The following is a 15,077-nucleotide window of genomic DNA, read 5'->3' on the forward strand; positions in this document are numbered from 1 at the left end:
GCCAGGGTAAGCCTGGAGATCTTGAAGAAATAAGGGAACAAGGAGCCAGGAGAACAGGAGGAAAGGTGGAAATAACCAAGGGGGTCATTTACACATGGAGCATGTGTTGCTGTGATTAACGGAGAAAGTACAAACAGATACTAAAACCACTATTGGTTATTCCCTCCACCTGAAGTACGTAGCATCCTACCAACCGGACAAAAAAGAAACAAATCCATAGCAACAAACTGGGAGCAAGAACACGCGTATTTCAATTCATGATAAACAAGTTAGCTTTATAAGTTAGCTGTCTATACAGTACATCAATAAGACTTCAATCGACTGGTCATGTGACGTAGCTACGACGCCAAATTAGAGTGAAATGTTATAGCAGGCTGCAGAGAGAACCTCATAATGTTTTAACCTGAATTCATGTTTTCACAGTCTTTGAGAGAAATGTATTACTTGATCAAACAACTTTTATTTAAAAAGAGAAAAGTCCCCATTACACAGATTCACTGTTAAATCTGCTGACTTAATGCTAAAAGAAAGCTTGGATTTTTATATTGGTAATTTTGCTGCTCACCGTGCAAACTGAGCACCACTGGGTGGCTGAACGCTGATCAACCGCTCTCACACAAAGACATGGAGACACACCCACGCACACACAAGTATAAAAAAAACAACAACAAAAAAACAAACAAACACAGTTCAGATTTTGTGTGAAAGAGCTGGGAAGACTGACCAGGGATTTCTCATTAGGATCAGACTGCCCCAATTCCACAAGCACAAGGACCAGCTTTGTTCAAAAACCAACAAAAGAATTAGAGCCACTTACAAATCAGAAACTCAAACACTTACAGACACACAGAAAGCAGAAAAAATAATATTTCCTATCTTTCTATCGTTCTCACAGAAAGAAGAACTCTTTACAACTCCCACACGTAAGCGATAGGGAGAGAGGTAGGTGAGAGGATGACTGATTAGGTCAAAGTAAGACCAAGGGAGCGGGAAATAGTGAATGTGTCAAACAGATATGAGACACGGATATTATCAGAGCAAGCTAAAAATTCATTTGTCTGAACCAGCTGACAGCCGTCCTCCCTTCGTGTCTCACTATCTCTCATCCAGGAGCAGTAATGTCATCCAGGCTTATTAAATGACCGTCTTTGAAAGGAGGATCAGAAAGAAATTAGCACAGCCTGTTCATCGTTATCTTCATTGTGGTCTTTGCCCCTCTTCCTCCTAATTTATTTGCAAATTTGAAAATGAGACTGGGGTGCACTAAAATAGCATTTCCAAGTCAGTTAATTTAAGAGGATGATGTAGCTGCGGTATGGTGTCCTGCAAAAATCTTGCCTCATTAAGAAATCTGAATATTTTATAAAGATTTTATGTGACACACAAAACTGTATAAAATTGTAAAGCGAAGTAAAATTATTGCACAGTTCTCACACTGTTTAAAAAACACACACACAGTACATTCAGCCCCATTTACAGTAATAATAGCCACTTTGGGCATTTTACAGAGCATCGTTTAGTCCATAATCTGTTAAGAAAAAAGGCCCCTATGCAAGAGTAGCAAGAACAAAGTTATTTGTGATGGAAAGCCATAAAAGGTCCCATTAGTGGTTTACCATGTAAGTCAAACAGCAAACATGTAGGACATTGCTCTCATAGACGAGACAAAAGTTTAAATTGTTGGCTGTTAGTGGCACAAAATGGATTATACGTCATCCTGAATACACCCTGCAAACCTATAAGGTTGATGGTGGTGACATCGACAGGCTGTTGGATGTTTTGGGGAGTTTTTCCCAGCAGAAACAGGAAAAATCGATCAGTGTCATCAGAAAGACTGATGGAACTAGCTAAGGGAAACCCTTTTAGACCTGAAACCGGTGCGGATGGTCACTTTCCAGCTGTATGTCGACCCTAAACATAGCCAGAGCTACAATGTGTTGGTTCAGATCACGTGTAAGAATGGTCCAATCAATGTCCTGATGTAAATTCAATTAAGAACACGAGGCCAGACTCTAAACCTGATATTCACAGATACAACGTGATTCATTCTCTCATGAGTCTGTTTGTGTCAAATTATTCTGTAAAGGAAAATTGCCAAATATTTACATCCTTGTGGAACAACTTGAACCTGTATGTGAAGCCAAAGGTGGTTCTAGATAAGGAGGGTAAATACAAACACAAATACATATCACAGTTTTCAGATCAGATGAACAGGTTCCATTCCATATGCACAAACAAGCTTGCCATCTACAGAAATAGTTCTTCAAAAAATGTAGAGGGACAAATAAGTCTACATCTTCGAATGACCCCATACAGACTTCCCAATACACACACGTAGCGACTCCTCACTATGATAGCATTAGGTAACAATGACATTAATCACTGGGGTTGTTGTGACCCGACTTTGTCCTCCACATTTGTTATTTTCTTGGCATGGCTGCCTCAATGCAGCCATTATACCTGCACCTTATTTTTTTTAAAAGGTGTTCAATCAATCTGTCATTATACTGTCAATGGCAGAGCCAAATAAACCTGGCAACCTGTCATGAGCTTCATCAAACCTGTTCTCTGTGAATCCATGCCTCTCTACCTGCCAGCTTGTCTTTGTGGTGGAATCCGCCCTTCAGCACCCGTCAACTGCTTACACGCCCGAGATTTTATTGATAGTCCTCAACCAACTAAAACCGACTTGCCACATATTTTGACAGTAGCAAACACACCACTTTAATCAAGTTTGCTGTTTAAACTTAAAGAGTTTATTAGAGATCAGTATTGAAAATGGCTTTCTTGTAGAGTTACTATTAACATGTCATTAACAGCAACCAAATTGCTTTAGCTACCATCCTCCCAAATTGATTCCAATGTGAAGATGCACATTTATTTATTTTTCAGGTTTGGAAAGGGGGTTTTCTATTAAATTGTCCTTTGCTTCTATTCATGTAACATTTTCTTAATAGCAACACGATGTGTTCAGGAGTCTGAGTGTAAATCAGGGGTGCAACTTTCTCCATAACCAATTGTAGAAAAAAACAACATTAAGCAAACTACAACTTCCTCTGATGATAATTGCTTGGACATGGTTCTAGTATGAGGGTTGTTCATGCAATTGAAAAAGTTCAATTCAACATCAGTACTTTGTCTTTCCAAACAGATTAATTTAAAAATGGCCAAAATTTGACAAACTTCTTCAGAGTGGGGTAGAAGAAAAAATTACTTCTCAATAACAGGCCAGACAGATTCACAGAGAAATATTGTCACGCCGTCGACGCTCAGAAAGGATCTTTGATACTGGCAACAGCTGGAGTAACGGAAAAAATTACAGACTCAGTCACACACACACACACACACACGAAAAACACACCTTTAGTATCTTTACTGACTTTTTGATACCAGTAAACACAACATACTAACTAGAGTAGCGGTAAATTGATTAAGATGGTAGATTTTGCTTACACAACCTCAACCTCACAAGGTGTTTCTGTTGGTGTGACAACGCGACAGAGCAGGAATGACAGCAGAACAAGAGTCAACAGGAAGTGCATTTGGAAATGCAAAACTGAAAAATCCTTCTACCTAGTGATCATTTTTAAAACTAAACCTCAATTTGCCCATTTTCATCCCTTAAATGAGGACATCTTCAAATCACTTATACCAAAAACCTGAGATGCTAAAAGCTCCTTGTGGATATATTGTCATACATTTATTTATGCGATTCCTTAAATAAGAAATGAAGATAGATGCAGCTCTAATGATGAATTATAAAAATGGATTTCACACTTACTGCTGTCATCCTTTTTGCGTTTTCTCATAGGGATGGACCCACTTGCTCTGATCTATCCCATTCAGACCAATCGGCATTAAATCTCACAGGCCAGCCCATCCTTTCCTCCACTAGTTCGTTGACAGTGTTGCTTCTCTGACCTAGATCCGCATTTTCCCCCCTCTGCCTCTCTTCCTCGCTCTCCTTCCCTCTCTTGTCCCTCTGATTTGCACTCTCATTATCTAAACCCTCTTAGCTCCCCACAATCTCCTCTTTATGCCTTTTCATTAGATCTCACAACGTCTCGCCTGGTTTTTTTTTCCCCCTCTCTTCGCTCCTCGTATTTTCCATCTTTCGTCACTTTCATGGCTCCCAGCATGGCCCAGTGGCCTGTGAAAAGCAGGTCTTACAAGAACATGATTGAGCTGAAAGTTAATGCCAGAGGAGCAGCATTCTGCTTTGAGCTCGGAAGGCGAATCCGACACGAACTGAAGGCTCGTTGCATCCCCTCCACTTTGCTTCCTCTAATGCATCTAAAGCACTCTGTAAACCACAATGCACTCATGTGGATCGTAGCATGCACTCAGAGCAAAACAAGAAACCCCATGTAAGATACCTTAAAGGTCATTATTCCAGTAATGATGCCCTTTAAAATGAAGATACACCATTCTTTAAATGTTCACACAGTCACTTTCCTCCTGTTCTTGATATTTTGGCCAAAGGTGTCAGCAGCAGTCACAGGCACATCCACAAGGAGCTCTGAGACCAGCCATGTTTAGGCCACCAGACTACCTTTTAATGAAGTAGTTGTGATAACATTGCTTCAGATCAATTTGACTTAAACTAAATTCTAAAAAATGGAACAAACATCTCCCGTGATGGAGTTTTAAACATTTTGCTTGTAAAAAGAAAAAAAAAAGAAGCATACTTTACTTGAGGCAAACTGCCTTTCAGCGAAGCGTAATAATGTCATTTATTGTTATCAGTAAAACAGATGACAAGAAATTTGATGTTTGCAACAATGATAAAATGTAGCCAGTGATGGAAAAATCTCAGTAGGTTTGAATTTGTTACTTTTGCTGTTTGACCTGCAAAAGTAACATTTGCAACCATCGTTGAACCATCATTTTTACCACTGGAGTCATGAAATAACCGACTAATAAAAATATGTGTCTGAAAATATAGGCCAGTGGTTCCCAAAGATTTTCTTCTGGGCCCTCTCATGGATTACAATAAAATTCCCCCCAAAAAAGACAAAAAAAAATAAAAATCAACTGGGTACACACATCGTTCAATTTGTTTTCAAACTCCACTGAAGTTTATTTCACACTTCAGGTTGCAACAAAACACACTAAAAACCATCTTTACAGTGAAACACTTTTGTGTAACGGTTTTTATTTTTTTCCATACCGCTTCCCGCGCCCCCGGTTCAATGGCACTGTGCCCCCCCCAGGGGGCGCGCCCCACACTTTGGGAACAACAGGTCGCAGCTTTACAAAAACCAAAGAATATCAACTCTGTGTGCGTGCGTGTGTAGACAAATACAAAAATGTATTAATTTTCAAATCCTGAGACGGAAATAAATAGCACTTTTACTTCAGTAGTGCAACCTGCACTTAATGAGATTCTCATATTTGCTGTAATAGACAGAAAACTAATTGCAGTTCAGACATGACGACTGTGGATCACGCATCGTCTCATCTCTATCTCTTGAGTTGTCTTTTACTGGAGGAGGTGCGTGAATACCACAAGTATATATTCTTACAGTAATTACCATCTGCATGTGAATTTAATTAAATGTCTCTGCAAAGCAAAACTAAAAACCCACAAAAGGCCGTGAGAGCACCTAGCCCGTGTATTTCAGGCTGAAGAAATGGTCACTGCGTGTGGTGATTCTTTTTGGAGCTTCTGGTGAGTCCGGTTTGCTGAACGTTCAAAGCACAAATTCACTATTGCACAGCAAAGGGAATCTGTCAGTCACGTTTCTAAGAGACAGACCTGGCGAACGCTTGTGTAATTTAATCCGCCGGTGTACATCTTGATCCCGAAGGTATCAGTGAGTCTCTGACACTGAGAATACAAGGCATTTAAAGAATGCTTAGATTTTTGTTTCTTTGTGTTCGTATCACTGCCCTTGCCAAGTCAATTACATCCACACCCCCATTGGACACATTGACTATGCAGGACACTTCCTCTTGTAGCCTAGCAACAGTCCCCTGCTCGCCGGATCACAATGGGCAGGACACTTAAATATACGTACATGAACTCACTAATATGTGCCCTTAAGCACACATTCACAAAAGAGAAAAGGACAGGGGTATAAGTGACTATTGTCTTGATTTGTGAGTCTATGTTAAGAAGAGGGCACCGGGTGAAGAGTGGAGGAGTCAGCTTCACTTCCCACTGCAAAGAGCAAATGTTGTAGATATGCAAGGTCAATTAGAACCACTGAAATGCAGAGAGAGTGAGTTTCATAATAAATCTGATGCTTAACTTTAAGAGTAAGCTTGACAAAGCTCTCAAAGGACAATAAGACAAAGGAAAACAGTTTTAGTTGAACAAGACATGTGAAAAAGTATTTCTACCCTTCTCAATAATCAGTGGCAAATTCTTTATTGTCATTGGAACAGACACTTATACTTGTTGACTTATGGTTGCATACTTATAATTGTTTCCATTTTGTTTTTGATCATTTATTGTTGGTGATGAGCTTCAGGTCTCTGAGGTTAGCAGTCCTACTTGCAATCTCCCTGATCTTTAGATTCTTTAGTAGAAACAGAATGAGTTTTGGAATAAATCTGAGGCCACTACAAGACATTAACATTAACAGTACTTCAAAAGTAACATGGTGTTAAATTAAAAGATTACCACCATGATTGTAAAGATTGAAAATCATGGTATCTCTCTTATCCACATATTTCATCTTTTAGATGTGATCGTACTCAACTGGAGGAGTCTAAAATCGGTTTAAAGTGCTGACAAAGTATAATGCCGGCCCGGAAATGAATTCAAATTATGTTCTGAATATAGCTTTGTCAACGAAATATCACACCTACTTAAACCACTAAACAAAGTCTGTGCCTTAAACTGTGAAAACCTTTTTTGCAACACTGTGCTGCTCACTCTGCTTGTTACAAGAGAAGCAACAGTAATCTGTGAGGCTTCACACTTCTGGTTAACATCTTCCTGTGGTGAAAGGCTGCTCTGTACCTGTTTACGTGTTGAACACAGACACATGCAGCATTTGACAGTTTGGCTGCCTAATTGGAAACTTTTCCTTCTAGGAACAAATACTTTCCTATGAGTGTTCCCACAGTTCCCATCAGATAGGTTTTATTTTCCACTTCACATGTTGCATGCGTTTCTTTGTAATTTGGAGAGGCGAAGACAGGGAGTTTTGGTTATTAGTTTCTTTAAAACATTGTATAAAGAACTTATCGCTGCTCGGAACCTGCATTTTGCAATCAGTGCAGTCAACAGATTCCCGAAATCACCACAGGCTCCCTTCAATAAAAATGTGGATACTTGAGAAAATCTCCAGAAATCAAACCAAATATAAAATTCTGACATTATTCTTGCCATAACAAAAAGAGGAAAAACCTAAATTTATATAATTATTAACTGTATTTTGAGGTAGCTTTAAATTTGAAAGATATTTGCTGTTATTTTGATGTTAACACGCAGATTAGACACATACCTCTAACGGTTATTGTTTTGTCATTTTGTCCTATTAAAATGAATAGTAGAAATATTTGTAGCTTTCAACCAGTGTCGGTCAAAGTCTCTTGTTATTGTTCTTTTGTGGATAGAGAGCTGAAATATTTGTGAACCACTAGAGAAGAGAATAAATCAAAAAAGATATGTTAATGCAAGCCCTCTAGAAATGCAGCAGGGTGCCTGATTGTATTCCTCTTGTTTTGTAGAAAGGGAAATGGGTCACCCAGTAATCCCAATCTGTGCCCTTCTGGTAATCCACACTGCCATTCACAAACAGCAGGAACTGACTGAACGTCTGGGAATCGCCGCCCTGCCACAGGACCCGTCGCCATGCATTATAGGGGGGAGAAGTGGGTCTCTGCAGAGAACTAGTCTTTTCGTTTCCAATGCTCATAACAACAACCACCGCTTCCTCAGTCTTGGTTTACGATCGCAGACGGTGTCGCTGAGGGTTTTGGAGCATTTGATGCGCAACAAAAGCCACGTTTTATGGCTAACCAACAACGCAGAACTCTGAAGAAATACAGAGGCAATACTCCTCGACACACCTCGCCGGAGTTCAAACACATGCAGTGATTCAGCATCCGTGCGCGCCAAAACACTCCAATACCAACGGCACATGCACAAATGGAATCAGCGAAGCAGTAAATAAAAATGGCAAAGGCCTCGATTCCAATCTACTTCAGCAGTATCTGGGAAATATAGAAGCACCCCGCGGCTGCTCTCATGCTGAAAGATGAGGAGGGAGGCGAAAGGAGGGACTGAGACTAAAGAGAATGTAGGAGACACACTTTAAAAAGTGGGGCAATATGCGTGCAGATAGACATAAAAAAAATGGAAAAAGGTAGAAAAAGGTGATTAAAGATAAAAATATATATATATTATCAAACTAAGGCTGATGCACTGGGGAACCTATCCACTCATCAACACTTGCTGAAAGAAAAAGATGCTAACAAACAAGCACATAAAATAATATAATATCAGGAAACAGACTAATCTGGGCTCAGGGAGAGTGGTCTGGGTGCTAAATAGCCAAAAACACACACTAAACAGCTTAATTTGAGACAAAGAAGTAACCAACACAAAAGCATGACACTGTGATTGTAAGTATAGATTTCGATGATCTTTACTGGGACAGAAAAAAAGTTGGACTAGACCATAAACTTGCTAAGTGGCGAGTGTGGATACACATACTGTGACTGTAAGATCCCAAAATAGCTAAATGATAATGTATCCCTGATGTGATGGAAACACAATGGCACTAACTGGATCCAATCTTGCGGGATGAGTGTGCGCAAAGCTCATTTGTGATGGGTACTATTATTGAGTGTGATCCACATTATTTTAAGTGAATCACACATGCATGAGCAGACCCACTGTAACCTGTGTTGTCAAATCCATTAAAACAGCTGCAGAATCTGGTGTCTTAAAAAAAACCCCTCATGTTTAATAAAGATGTTTTTTCTAATAATTGAAAAACGTACACAGATAAAGTCTCTTTTGTTGTCAATTTTGAACAAAGGACTTGATTCAAAACTATTAATTCCTCTGGCTCTACTTTTTTAAACCAAGTAAAACTAGAGGCTCGTGTCCAAACAATCAGAACTAGTAGATTTTTACTAAGTTGCCTACGCACCTAACTTCAGTTCTTAGGTTACACAAGTCTGCTGCAGGCAAGGAGTGAAGGCAGTGGAGTTTAGCAGAAGAATGAGGTCACAGGTTAATATATTCTTCAAACTTTACTCTATGACCATCTTACTGGTCAGTACAGATGAAAAACTGGCACAAAGCCTTTCATTTTCTCAAAGAGGAATGCCAACTCCATAGTCTTTTAAAAGGAAGCCACAAAGAAGTTACTTTACTGGTTACATTTTAGGCTCATTTTAATTTCAGACAGGGAAATCTATTCTTAAAGGTACTAAAATAAATATTTTTGTTTGAATCTGGATGAGCTAACGCGTTCTTAGTGGTGAAGCTACATGACCACTAACTGTTGTTTGCTAGTATCAGAGTTGCTCCATTTCAGTTCATGCAAGGTGGAACATCCTCGTGCTGATCAGCTGAGAGCGCCAGACATTTTGGAACAAATAGTTCTGATCTTAGCAAAGTTTAAACTTTCATATGTGCTTGCAGTTTCCTAAAACTGACTTTGTTTGTTTTGACATTTTATGGTCAGACTCATGCATGCAGCCATTGACACGATGCTTAAACTTCTGCACTTTTCTTTAGAATTAAAATGTTCGGAAAGCAAAAAAAAAAAAAAAAAAAATCCTGTATTGTTGGCAGAGGGGTGTATGATTAATGCCCGTTTAGAAAATAAACAAACCAATGATCGATTCCTCTTGCACTGGATTACCGACTCAATGTGTCAATGTGTGTAAATAACACTTCCTGCAAGTTCTCAAAAGGAAACAAAGTCTGCCCTTTCTGCGACACTGAAGCATACAGTGGGACTGGTCCGAGACAGAAAAAGAGAATCAGGGCTTCCTGACATGAGGGAGTGCTACATAAGTTGGAGGAGGAGAAAGCAGGAAGGGGAGGAGGGGAAAGTTGCATCAAACAGGCAGGTTCAGCACAGAGGTATCATGCTTCAGCACCTCCAGAGGTCAAATGAACAGCCAAACTGATTTACTGTGCATGCTGAAGGTAAGAAAGTGATAGGAGGGGGAAGATGAACAAGGTTGTGGAGAAGGATGAGAGTCATGAGTAGAAGAAGCACTTCAGGTAATGCAGAGAGAAGGAAGGGGGAGTGAGGGGTGGGGGCAAAAACAAGAGACAAAAGAGGCTCAAAAATGAGATTACAGGGGCAATAAGGGATAATAGAGAGATTCAGTACTGATGTGTGTTATTGAATAAAATATCAAATGGCAATAATTTGTTCAGTTAGAAAGAAGAAAGCCTCAGCAGAGCAGTTTTTAATGATGTGCATTAGTTGGAGAGTTCCAGGTTCATCTGGGGAGACACTGTATAAAGACGACACGATGGGACTGAATGATGAAAGGAATACATGAATTTGCAGCACTATTGCCAAGTATTGTAATGATGATATTCACAAATCACATACTTTTTTATGCCTTTCCTTCTTCTTCTTTGTCACAATGTTCCCAACACTTTTTGTGAACTTTAGCATCTTATTCACAAAAACATGCATCAGGTGTGGGCATCAAAGTCTGTCCAACAGACCCAAAATATTAGCAGTATTAAATATTTACATGTAGGCCATTTGAAATATAACATTCCACAAAATCCTGCATTCAAGCTGCACTTTGTAATCGCAATAATGCACCCAGTGATATTGTGATGGAGTTCAATTCATAGCACACCTCTAGAAAATTAGAAGAAGAAAAAAAAACAAAAACAAAGAAAAAGAGATTGTTATTGGTTCAAGGCATGGCTAATTGACTCCGGTCTGGGTGGGAGGCATCTGGGTAAGTGGGGCGCGTGCCCTTGGGGAACACGCAGCACGTATATGGGTTAATGAACGCACAGCCAGGTGTGAGTGTGTCTACATATCCATGAACAGAACAAGCCCATCTGCTGTTTCCACCGTAATGAGCAACATCCACCTCAGTCAGGGTTCACACTTCATCTGTAAGGACTCCAGAGATTGAACTCTGCGTGTCTGAAGGCAAACAATGAGAACGAAGCAATGGCGGATTCACAACGTAAACCTCTGCAAGCGAGCAACTGCATTGCAAAAAGGAAACAAACAGAATTACTGTGTATTTACATAAGAACATAACATAACCCTGTTGCCTGCAGGCTGCACAGCTGAGACCCTCTTAGAGTAATTTTATTACCTTTAATAACAATGCATCCATCATTTATTTGCATGTTGGCCTTTTATTACACTACCTCGGGTTTATATAATATTAGCTGGCTCTTCTTTCAAGTAGAGCGCCATTTAGGTTAAGAGGATATTTCAGGAGCGATGTAATTACCATAAATTATGGTATTCGCTACTTAAAAAGTCAGCATTACCGTTCTAATGAAAACATTGCATTTTATCAATTAGCAAAACTTAATAACAAACATTAAATTATGACGTGCATTATTTTATTGGCCTCTGGCACGTTTTAATGCTGCAATACAACTGAGAGGTACCAGAAGAACTTCTTACTATACTAAGAAATTCATCCAGTTCTTTGAATCAAGCTCGTTGGAACAAGAAAATCTCTATAACCTTAGCCTAGCTTGTGGCTGCTACCGGTACCAAGGCATACCTTGGTTTCACAAGCGCTGTTGCGTCTAATATCAAGAAATGTGTACGACACGAGTTTAAGCTTGAGGAAAGAAAGGGGAACATCAAGTTGGGTCACTTCTTTGAAGTGTATGACTTTTGTTGGCAAAGAGCCTGTAGTTCTGTGACGCTTTTCTAGCGACAGACGCAACTCAAAACTTTCAGACCGCAGTTACAGTAAGAGTCACCTAACCTAACCTCTCACAGCAAGAGAATTGACATAATAAAAAAAACTCCTTAAATGCTGCACTTTGGTGTATAACCAGCGGTTAACTGTCTTGCTCATCAACATTAAGCAAGACAGGAAGCTGGCGTCCCAACGCACTCCCGTTCTGAATGGAACAGGAACTCTTGAGCCTGGAGTTCTTCCTCCAGCAGGGCACCTGCAGCCAGAACGCTTATGGAATGGTTTAGATTGAAGCACATTCATATGCTCGAATGATATAGGATCTAAATTTAAATTCATAATTTGCAAGAATTCAAAAATGAATGTCCACACACTCACAGACAGCTAATCTGCCTGAGCTTGAGCTACTGAGAATCAGAAATGTAACTGTAGCTAAATGTGGTTTGAGATGCATTGACTCAACAGGACTGACTGCAATGCATGCCATGCTTTTCAGACTGTAATGTGACCAAAATGTAAAAAAAGCTAAGTTTCTAAACATCTGATCCTCTTGCAAGACACCGTAGGGCCTTACATTAGTCCAGGGGTCCCCAAAGTCGGTCCTCAAGGGCCGGCATCCTGCATGTTTTTGTTCTCTCCCTGGTGGCACCAACAACCTTTTCAGCATGTCAGTGTTCTTCTTAGGCCTTCTAACTAGCCATGATTTGATCCAGGTGCGTTAAACCAGGGAGAGAACTAAAACATGCAGGATGCCGGCCCTCGAGGACCGACTTTGGGGACCCCCTGCTTAGTCTGAAGTAGAACCGTGGCTAAATGAAAATAAAAGTAATGAATGATTGCTCTATTCCTATTTTAGGACCAACCAGTCTCTCCACAGTCCCCCTACACGGTGCATGTATTGTGTGTGTTACTGTGTGAAGGAGAAAGATTTGGCAGACAAACAAAGAGAAAAATAGCCCATGGTACTTTACAGAATGATTTCCAGCAGATAAAGGAGATTAAAACAACAAAACAGCTTTGAAGTGGATTTTAGAGTGCAAAATAGGGACTAAGGGAAAAGGAGAAACACAGCGGGAGTACCACAGTCTATTTAAAAAATTTAAAAATGGCCACTGAGATGGCAAAAGGAATGAAAAATCAAGTCTCTTTAACCGGACAGTCAGTATGTGCTCCAAAATCTAGGCCAGGAATGATGCCTCTTTCCCTCAGTCATTCATTATGAAGTCTTCTGAGCAGGTTTCTCACTTTGGAGATGCCCGTTACCCTCGAGCTCCTATAAATATTCAGAGACAGTAGAAAGAAAAAAAAAAATAGAACAAAAGTACAAGTAAGAAAATCTAACTTAACCCAGAGCAGGAAAAGGATGAATGTTGCAAAATGAAAAGAGGAAATACTGATAAGGGAGCGATGGAAAGGCAAGTGACAAAAGTGACAACAGAGAAAAGGCTAAAGGAAGGAAATGAGAGTGGTAGATGGGGAAGAAGGGAAGTGGAGAGATAAAGTGTTTAAATATTCAGCAATACCCATGTTCTCTATTTATGGTCCTTTTAAGGCAGCCAGCAGAAGATATATATATATATATATATATATATATATATATATATATATATATATATATATATATATATATATATATATATATATATATATATATATATATATATATACACACACACACACATACAGGCTCATGCTGCTCACCTTAAGCCCAGATCACTTGCAAAAGAAGGAAATGAGACAAAACAATGAGCCTGCACAATAATAAGAATAATGAAAACTGATATGGATGAGCAGCCAGAGGAGGGAGAGGAAGGAAACAAGACTAACATGGAGAGAGAGAGAGAGAAGGAGTGGAGCTAAGATGATCTTTTCACTGCAGCTACTCACCTATCACCAACCGCCGTTACAAATATATTTACTGACGGGAAATATGTAATAAACAAAATTCTACGTGCAAACGTAACACAGCAAATAAAGAGCTCAGAAGAGCCGATGTGTATCATTTAACGAGACGGAGTAATGGAAAGGTTGATAAAACTGTTATCTCTCTCTCCCAGGCACACAGAGGCACAGCGACTGCATATCACCAGAAAGATTAAACGCATTGCCGACCATTAGAGAAACATGTAAGGACAAAAAGAAAGCGTTATTGGGTGACCCTGCATATCTAACACAAACCTAATTCTGCAGAGGGATTAGGAGAAGCATTAGTCATCTTTCTAAAAAAAAATAAAAAGATTTAAAAAAACTGCACCTTGATTTATTTTTCTGTAAGTTTAAATTAAATGTCAAAAATGCCAGCCTCTTGGGGGTCGAGTTTTACCTTTTAATCATATTATCCAGGCTAATTTAAATGTCAATATGGTGGTAGGTAGCAAAAAACACACACACAAAAAAAACTGCTGATTAAAATGTCAGCATACTTAAATAAATACAACTGTAGCTAATGCTCAAAAAATGATGTTCCATTAGGTTTTTCATGAATATTGCAACAATATGTAGCGTGATAGGAAAGAAATCATGCATATAGTTGAAAATATAGAAGAGAAAATATCAAAATGCTTTATATGCACACAGACATATCAGAGCACAACACCTCCAAGTCATTCACACACATCATATTTTGCCATAAAGTCATATATAGGGACTTGCAAAACCAGCCATAATCGTTATTCAGTTTCTGTAAACTTAAATGCGTTTCACTGGGGTCAGAAGTGATGAACCAACACAAAGCAGTACAGAAATGTGACGTGTAAGGATATTGAACACCTCAGCTTTCCACCACACACACACACACACACACACACACACAGAGTATTGCAAAAATGTGTATTTTTGGTCTATGTGCATCAGACCGAGTCCCCTTTCTCCACGTTTACTATGTTCCCTTCTTGACTGGAGACTGCTTCTTTCACCAATCGATTCCTTCTTGCCACACTTCTGGAAAGCAAGACTCTATGAAACAAATTACTAATAGTTATCATGTCAACAGATTCCCAGATCCTGATCTGTGTGTATTTCCGCAGCTTGACCAGAGTTACAGTAAGAAAAGACCGCCAGACCCCCAACTATTCAAGGTTCACTACTCACAAATTCACCTATTTGTATATTTTCCCATCAAATTTAGCTCATTATTCACAGATAATCTGCCCGATTGTGATTTTTTGAAAAGAAAAAGCAGCTTGCAAAGCTCAGGTACCTGGACATAATGCTACTAGATGAGCTATTGGCTG

At 39.4% G+C, this 15,077-nt stretch overlaps 1 protein-coding gene across 17 annotated transcripts in view; it reads right to left on the reverse strand.

Moving 5' to 3' along the window:
* tnika (TRAF2 and NCK interacting kinase a) overlaps window positions 1-15,077 on the reverse strand; it is a 63,526-nt gene that overhangs the window by 34,288 nt on the left and 14,161 nt on the right. The gene's annotated exons all lie outside the window — the stretch shown is intronic.

This window comes from Gambusia affinis, linkage group LG16 (assembly GCF_019740435.1).
Source record: "Gambusia affinis linkage group LG16, SWU_Gaff_1.0, whole genome shotgun sequence".
Taxonomy (NCBI): Eukaryota; Metazoa; Chordata; class Actinopteri; order Cyprinodontiformes; family Poeciliidae; genus Gambusia; species Gambusia affinis.